This window comes from Hibiscus syriacus, unplaced genomic scaffold (genome assembly GCF_006381635.1).
Source record: "Hibiscus syriacus cultivar Baekdansim isolate YM2019G1 unplaced genomic scaffold, ASM638163v2 tig00110430_pilon, whole genome shotgun sequence".
Taxonomy (NCBI): domain Eukaryota; kingdom Viridiplantae; phylum Streptophyta; class Magnoliopsida; order Malvales; family Malvaceae; genus Hibiscus; species Hibiscus syriacus.
This window is the reverse complement of record NW_024062734.1, coordinates 290,911-300,362: the sequence shown is the minus strand read 5'-3', so window position 1 is coordinate 300,362 and position 9,452 is coordinate 290,911. Positions and strand designations below refer to the sequence as shown.

The window sequence follows — 9,452 nt, the reverse complement described above, 5'->3', positions numbered from 1 at the left end:
AGCACAGTTGAAATATCAGCTAGATTTGCTGTTTTCATGCATACATTTGAAGATTTACAAAAGGGCACATTAGGGGAGGATAGCCATGGAAAATTAATAGTTGGTGGAGCCATCAAATAAAACTTCTTCCCGAATATATATTCACTAAAGTTATAAATAAAACTAAGAAATGAGAATAGAGCAACCAAAAGTACAAAACATAAATTAATCATATATGAGTTATGCAAGACATAAAGCAAATTTTGTACAGAAAAAAGAAATCACAAGTTTACAAGCATCGGAACTATTGCGTTTGAAAAAAGTTTTTGCATTGCTATTGATAAAATAAGAAGCACGACAAATCATCAAAAAGAAAAATGCATAAAATTTTATCTAAACATTTATATTTACAAAATGGATAATTTAAGTTTTTTATTAAAAAATTTAATTACGAACAACTAAATATGTTGTATATTATTTATATTATAATATTATATGGTATTATACATTAAACGTATGTGTTAAGTAAAAAATATATGATATAAATAAATTATTATATATTGTAAATTTAAAAAATAAATCTAATAAAATTGGGTGACTAAAACGAAATAAAAACTTAAGTTTAGTGATTTTGAAAACAAAAATAGTTGATTTATCAAAATAGAACCGCACGAATACTTGAGTGACTAAATATTAATTTACCCATGTGTTTTTAACAAATTTATATTAGAGTAAATGATGTAACGATTTAAACTTTAGAGGATAAAACGTCTCAAAAATACTTTAAAGAGTAACTCGATAAAAAGGGTATATTTTAAGTGGAATTTTGTATTGGAAACGATATGCTTTAAGGGACAACTCGGTAAAAAAAAAGGTAAAAAAAGAAAATAAAAGGGATCGACTATTGGGTTTCTGATCTTTCAATTTTGAGCATTAATCAAATTGGCAATTTTGCATTGGAAAACAATGTATCTATACAAGTTAACAGCGCCTCTAATCAATAAATACCATTATAAACAAGTGAGGACCAAAAACTCATCCCATACCATTTTTGCTAGCGCCAGAAAAATGTATAATTTCACTATCACCATTTGCAATAATAATAATGACGAGCATTTAACCTTCAGACTTCCGGCTCCCGCCCACGACAACAATCTCCCATGTCGGTACCCCATCGGAATCGCATCTAGCAAGAACGGACAACGCTTCAGATAGCTTAAAATCAAAGTTTCACTAGTTCAGAGGAAGAATCCCTTGAAGCAAATCGCACACTCCAATGTGAACTGGGAAATTTACGCCGGCCACCGCGCCTTCTGTCAAGCATTACTCTCAAAAGAAACCTTAATAAGAGGCAGGCACCTAGGCTTTGAAACTGTAGCGGTTGCAAGGCCTTTAAGTAACTTCAAAACGTCAGTAGTGTCATCAAGGTAATACTTAGCTTTGCTAGGCTTTCGTCCAACGGTGCATGCAAAGATTTCCGGAGCCACAGGCAAGGATGGATTAGAGACTGAAGTTAATATGCTCTGAAACATATCTTCGTCGGATTTATCATCACCAACACACATTACGAAATCAGGTGGCTCGCCACCGTCGACCATTCTCGACAGAACCTTTTCTGCAACCAGCCCTTTGCTTACTCCCTGAATTAAAAAAAAACGATTAGGAAGCTTGACTCGACAATATTTTAAATTAAACACATAAAAGTGGGAGGGAGAGGCAGGTAGCCATATAGGCGAGAATCAATTTTATCATACCTGTGGCTTAACTTCAACAATGTGCTGACCTCTATTAACGACTGCCGGTTCATTTGCAAGAACACATTCCAGATGATCCAACAATTCCTTGGCCTGGCATGATCCGAAATCAGGGTCCGCATCTTGATGGTGCACACCAAAGCACTCTCCTTAGGCTCTATGCTGGAGCCATCTGTTGCCTCTCTATACAGGCTCATGACAGGTTCCACAATCTTTTTCCATTCAAGGTCAGCACCAACAGGGCTGGTTTCCCATTCAAAGTCCTTACTCCATCTGCAGGAAGAAAACAGAAAATGACCCCAAGTTTATTTCAGTCATTTAGACTCGTTACTGGCCATATATTAAAAAAATTACAGTAAGTGTACCTTATGAAGTACCCATGCTCAGCAGCTATTCCCAGCTTCTCGCAAGGAGCAAGCCACTCGCAAAGTGAAGTTCTCCCCCTCCCACTAACAATAAACACAGTGTTCTTAGGATCATCACAGAGGGTCTTGATGATAGAGATAACATAAGCGCTAGGAGATTTAATAATGGAAGCTTCAGGAACAAGAGTGCCATCGTAGTCAAGAAATATTGCTCTTCTATTTGTTCGTTTATATGCCGAAACAATGTGATCAATAGAAAGCCTCCTAAAACTAGGAGAAAGAGACACGACTCTGAAACTAAGGCCAAACCAATGCCCCAGCAGCGTTTACTATAATGATCTTGGCATGCTCTATCCAAGTCCATGGTAAAGCTGCAAGCCCAATATGCCACATCATGAGTACTAACATATCGGTAGTGTTTGTCATGTCGCATTTGCTTCTCTGACTCGGGCATGGTAATAGCTGTATTTAAAGCCTCAGCCACGGCATCAATATCCCAAGGATTTACCCTTATCGCTCCACTTAAAGATGGTGAGCAACCAATGAATTCAGAAACAACGAGCATGCTTGTTCGTGGAGATTCTGGCTTTACACCAAGTGCCTCGTCCATAGCAGGAGTTCCCTGCCGACAAACAATATACTTGTAAGGAACCAGATTCATTCCATCCCTCACGGCATTTACTATGCAACATTCTGCTAGCGAATAATAGGCAGATTTCTCATAACGGGGAACAGGACGATCAATCAAAATCACTGGCTGATATTTGGGTGAACCATAAACATCATTGATCTTTTTAGCAGCCATAAATCTCTTCTTAGCTTCCTGGACATCCTTTCCAAATCCCCTTGCAGGATTCACAATCTGAACGAGGACTATTTTACCCTGCATACCTGGATGCTGCCGTAGCAGTTGTTCCATAGCCAGTAGTTTAAGACTGATGCCTTTGAAAATATCCATGTCATCTACGCCAAGAATCAATTTTTTCCCTTCAAACTGTTTCTGAATCTCTTTGATCTTGGCAGCCGTGGAGGAGAGATTCAACACTGATTCAAGTCTACCCATATGAACTCCTATAGGAAGAATTTTAATAAAAACTGTGCGACCAAAGTAATCAAGACCAATATGTCCTCTTTTAGATTCATAATCAAGGCCCAGCATTCTACTGCAGCAAGACAAGAAATGTCGTGCATAATCAAATGTATGAAACCCAATTAGATCACAATTCAGTAGTCCCCTCAGAATCTCATCCCGGACAGGCAATGTTCGATATTTCTGATGAGGGGAAAGGGCTGTGGAGGAAAAATCCAAGCTTGATTCTATGGAAGTGTTTCCTCAAAAATGTGGGAAGAACCATCAGGTGATAATCATGAATCCAAACATAATCATCATCTGGATTGATAACTTCCATAACCTTGGCAGCAAATATTTTATTAGCAGAAACATATGCCTGCCAAAATACGGTCAAATCTATCACCATGGTCAGGACACATGGGCAGCATGTAGTGGAAAAGAGGCCACAAATTTTGTTTACAGAACCCAAGATAAAACTTCTTCTGCAAATCATGAGGTAAAAATGTAGGAACGCAATTAAAATCTTCCAACAGTTTTTGGGCAACTTCTTCCTGTTCATTCACATCTATATCGACCTTGAGAGATCCTATGTATACGACCTCTGTTTCAGGAGAAAATCCATCCTTTAGATGTAGTAAAAGAGCATCCTCATCCCAACTGAACCGCCATTTAGAAGTATCTCCATCTCTTTTAGCATGCAAAGGTAACATGTTTGCCACTATAATTTTGCGTTCTCTACAACCAGATGAAGTAACATCTGAATCCCCATCATTACTGCTACAGGAATCCAAGTCAGAGATTATCCCAGGAACAGTCATTACGCGAGGAAGAGCTCTTGGAGTTTGAGGTATATCAAGTAGATCCCCAGAAACCAAGTGTAAAAAATTTGCACACGATCTTGATGCCATTAAAGCTTCTATATGACGAAAGCATACAAACAAAACCGGCACTACAATAAATTGTTCCAATTAAAATGTTCACAGATCTGAAGACAAAAATGGTATCAATTAGTTGACCTCATTCACATTAATCAACCAAATCAATCAGGGAAGCAATACAGAGGATTAAACACCGTGATTTCTATCAACTGTATGCATCTCAAATAAGAGTTTTTTTATTTCGAATAGTTTTGACTTTTCAAAATATTTTTTAACATTCTCTTACGGGTCATTCTTTAGCATTTTTATCTAGAAATTTTCAGCTAATGTGTTAACAAAAGCAAATATCAAAACAATGTTACAATTAGTACGAAATAAGCCTTGAAAAATACTTAATTTGTAGTCTTTCCTATTCTTAGCAAAAACGAGATCCGCAACCTTATTTGATCGCAGGTCACTTTGCCGCAAAAAAAAACATATATTTAAGAAAATAATGAAGAAACTGTGCTAATAGCATAAGTCACAACCAAGTAAACGAAATCAAACCCAAAAGGCAAACGAAATATGGTATCACAACACGCACCAAAAATATTAAGATACTTAAAATAAATTCGGGAAAAAAAGTAAGGAAAAGTTAATGGAAAAAATTACACTCCAAGAATCTCACCCGAAAAAAATATATATAATGACTGGTCGATCTTCATTTTATCTTGTTATTAATTAAAACTATAAAGATTAAACTAATCAACGAAATCCAATTCCTCCGTTTAACACAACCAAAATAAAAGGTTTTTTGAATATAAAATGGAATAAAAAAGGGGAAACAAAACATCGATTTGGTTTATTTTCCCGCATTTTCTAAGCAACCAAACAAGATGCAAACTGAAGCCAAAGAAACTAACAGTAAGTCAAGTAAACAGTATATTAAATAACAAAAAGGAAAGCGTAAACACAACGACGGTGCAACCGATCAGAATTCTGGAAGGGGATACTTACTTGTAAGTCACGGCGGTTTGAAAAGATAACCTACGGCCGACGAGAGGCAGTTTTCCTGCTCGAAAGGAAATGGGGTAAAAGTTCGTTAAAGTTGAAAGAAGAGATAAAGTTGAAAGAGAGAAGGAGCGTGCGAGTAAAGAAGATTGAAAAGAAAATCGGAGAAAAATATGAACAGTTATATATATATATATATATATATATATATATTGTATATTTATTCTTAATAATTATTATATAATGCATTTACGAATAGGATAATATCGAAAGTCTCCGTCCTTACCTGAGCTGGATTACTTTTTAACCATGGTTTTCTCCCTTCTTTTGAATTAAGTTCCCGTGGCTTTACGTAAATACCCTTCTTCTCTTTCGGTACTTATCTCCTTTTTTTTAAATATATATATATAATTTGTGTATTTCTAATTTCAATTTCCGATTTAATTATTAATTTCTACACAGACTTAGGATTTCTACACAACATAGAAAATTCTAGTGATTATTTCATAAATCCTATATTTATTAATATTTCAAGCATAACTTTTACTTGTATATTCACAATGAAAAATTTTAACATCCATATTTATTATAAAACACGCTATAGAGTTGATCCAAAGAACAGATTGATCAGCATGGGATTCTCTAACCAATAAATCTATTTTATTTATATATTTATTTATTTATTATGAAAAAGAATGCATGCATGGACAATATAGATCGTTCAAAAGATTTGAGAGGAAAGATTGGCTGATATCACACGCTAGTGGTAGTGGAGCATTTGATTATGGTTGTTTTTCTTATCTTTTCATGTTACCATACTACTTGTAGTGGAGCATTCGTTTATAATTGATTTTTATAATTGATTTTGAAATTGTTTGAGTGGCCAAAACTCATTTTGTTTATTGAATATGTATATGTTATGATATTGACTGGAATTTATTAAAATTAATTAGTTTTAGATGCAATTAGTAGTGGTGAGGGGGTGGAGCTGATCGTCCTCTCTGAAATTGTAAAATTATATATTTAGATTTTTTTTATATATTTACTATTGAAAACTTATTTTGTCCCTTATAATTTTATAAGTTTAAGTTTGTACTCATAATTTTTTTAAAATTCATATTAGCCTCCTAGCATAAAATTTTTCGTTCGTCCCTAAGTGAGTCTATTTTTTTATTGTCTTATCTTGATCTAGAATTTAACACGCTTCACTTGATCTTAATTTAATTTAAGAATTAATTTTACTTCATTCATATCGAACCAGGGGCAGATGCACTAAGCCCTCTAGGGGGCCAAGTGTATCCCTATTTTTTAGGGGGAAAGTGAAATTTAATATAACATGTTAAAGAAAAATAGAAAAAATAAAAAAATTTGCACCCGCATTATTTTTAAGAAAACACCTATTTATAAATTTATGAATCCGTCACGGTAGATAACCCATTTTAAGGATTTGTTTTATCTTATACATCTTGAACTTGTCCCTAGATTTGTAATACATTCTTTGATTTTGACGACAAACAACCTAATTTAAAATTAATAAATTATATATAAATTAAACACCTAAAAATAAAAAAATAAAAAAAAAAAAGAGATTCGAATTTGAAAATATCATATGTATATATCAAATCTGATATAGATAAAAATATCAAATCTAAAAATGAAAAATACACATCAATGATCAACATAAAAAAACAATAACGTAGAACAAAATAAAACAAAAACATCAATAAAATTTAAAAATAGAAAATAATACAACTGAGATTATTTCATAAATTTCTTAGATGAAAAACAAAAATCTCAAATACTTATGAAGTTTCAGTCTTTGAGATTTAGGTGGCATGCTCACTGATTAAAATTTAGGTTAATGCTTTTTTTTTAATAATTTAAGGGGATTATAAGGTAGTCTTCAAGATTTATTTTATTTATTTCCAACTTGTCCATCTCCTCTGTTGTTCAAAGTTGTAAATATTTTTGCTTTTTTTCATTAAGTTTTCATTTAATAAAAGTTTTTTATTTAATATTATAATTTAAACAAAATAAAACTAATAATAAATATTGGATTAATAATAATAATGACTTTTGGAAAGATTATAAAATTTTAAAAAATAAATAAGGGTTGATATTGGATTAGATAATTTTTTTAAGGGCTAAATTAAATAAAGAAGAAAACATGAATGACGTAAAATGTCGTTATCCTATTTTATTAAAGCCAGGTATAATTTTTTAGGTGGAAGTGATACATGTTGCACCTTGATTGGCCGAATATTTTTGTCTAACGAACGTGAGCTGATTAAAGTAAAATGATAATAAAATTAAATATTATAGATCAAAGGTTCAAAAAAATAAATAAATAATTTTAATAAATGACATCTTATTTAGGATAGATAATTTATTAAACCTTATTTATAAAAGTGTGATTACATATTAAAAATAAATAAAATAAAAAATTCAATAACACAAATAAATAACAAAGAGAAAATTTGTATGAAATGATTTGTCATATCAAAAATACGACACTGTCATTCGAATCTTGTCAAACAATTATATTTATACCCTAATTTATTAAAATCAAATAAAATTTCATATTTGCAATGAAAATATCAAAATTTTATATATATCATATGAACAATTAATAAAATTAATTTTTTTGGAATATATTAATAAAATGAATTTGATTTAAATATTATTATACGATATAACGTTATTGAGAAAATAATTCTATAAACAATATCAAGACCTAACCAAGTATACTTTGAAATATCTTTAAATATTTAAAAATAAATAAATAATAGAACATTTAGTACCATGAACATTATCAAATATTAATCTTTGGTTTAAATAATCATTAGCAAGCTTAAATTACAAGAAAAATTAACTTAATTATTCTCTTGATCAAGTCCTTTTCCCACTCATGGAGGAGAAGGGGCGTAGGCTGATTAACCAAAGCAAGAGCATTGAATAAAGAAAATTATCCTCCAACGCACGCTTATTGTCTTATTGTGTATACTCAATTAAATTAATCGACAAATAAAAGATAGAGATTAAGGTTAACCATCTAAAAATTTATTATCAATTTCCTTTTCTGTCATGAACTCCAAGTCCAAATGGTCCAACAAGCCCTACTTATTCTAGTGATTAGGTAAAATAACATTATCCTATGAGCATTGTCTAATTGGGATTTGTTTACACTTGGGAAGTTCTGTTGTGCAGCGGTTAAAAAACGGCTAAAAAATAGCGTAATTGATTAAACAAGTAACCGGTTAAAATGTAGACCGGTTATTATATCATTTAACCGAAAATATTATCAAATACAATAACTGATTAGGTAGCGCTTATATAATGTAATATGTAGCGCTTATATAATAAAATAGGTTAATTACTTAATTTTTTATTACAACATATTAGGTAAACGCTTAAAATGTTAATAAGAATAACATAACCGGTTAATTATTGGAAACATTATCAAGCACAATAACATATTAGGTAGCGCTTATATAATGTAATTAATTATTTAATTTGTTATTACAACATATTAGGTAAACGCCTAAAATGTTACCAAGGATAACATAACCGGTTAATTACTAGAAACATTATCAAGTACAATAATATATTAGGTATCGTTTATATAACGTAATAGGTAGCGCTTATATAATAAAATTGGTTGATTATTTAATTTGTTATTACAACATATTATGTAAACACTTAAAATGTTACCAAAGATAACATAACCAGTTAATTAATGGAAACATTATTAAGCATAATAACATATTAAGTAGCGCTTATGTAACAAAATAGGTAATTACTTACTTAATTTGTTATCAGTTATAATAAACTTACCTTAGAAATAAATGTTAACAAAATTTAAACTACCTATTACATTAAAATACCTATCGGTTTTTTTAAGGTTGTTAATACTGTAAACGGTAAAAAAAATAGGCGCTACCTATTACATTAAAATATTTACCGGTTTTTTAAGGTTGATAATAATGTAAACGATAAAAAAAATAGTGATACCTATTACATTAAAATATCTACTAGTTTTTTTTTAAGGTTGCTAATAATGTAAACGGTAAAAAAAATAAGCGCTACCTATTACATTAAACTACCTACCAGATATGTTGAAAGTATCTATCTCATTTAAATAAGTATCGACACTTTTGGAATTTAAAAGAAAAGCAGTAATAGCGCCTATAATGTATCGATACTTTATAAAAATGTATCGATACTTTACAATATAACAGGTAAAAATATGACAAAACCAGATTCATTATGACAAAACCGGTAAAGAGCTAGCTGATATGTTTAAAGTATCGATACTTTATAAAATGTATCGATACTTACAATATATGTCGATACTCGATTTTCATCCGTTATTTATATTATAATATTATTATATTTATTATATTAATATTGCTTT

At 31.1% G+C, this 9,452-nt stretch overlaps 1 pseudogene; it reads right to left on the bottom strand.

Moving 5' to 3' along the window:
* Positions 1 to 948: 948 nt before the first annotated feature.
* On the bottom strand, positions 949 to 4,378 carry LOC120125385 (annotated as a pseudogene).
* Positions 4,379 to 9,452: the final 5,074 nt, after the last annotated feature.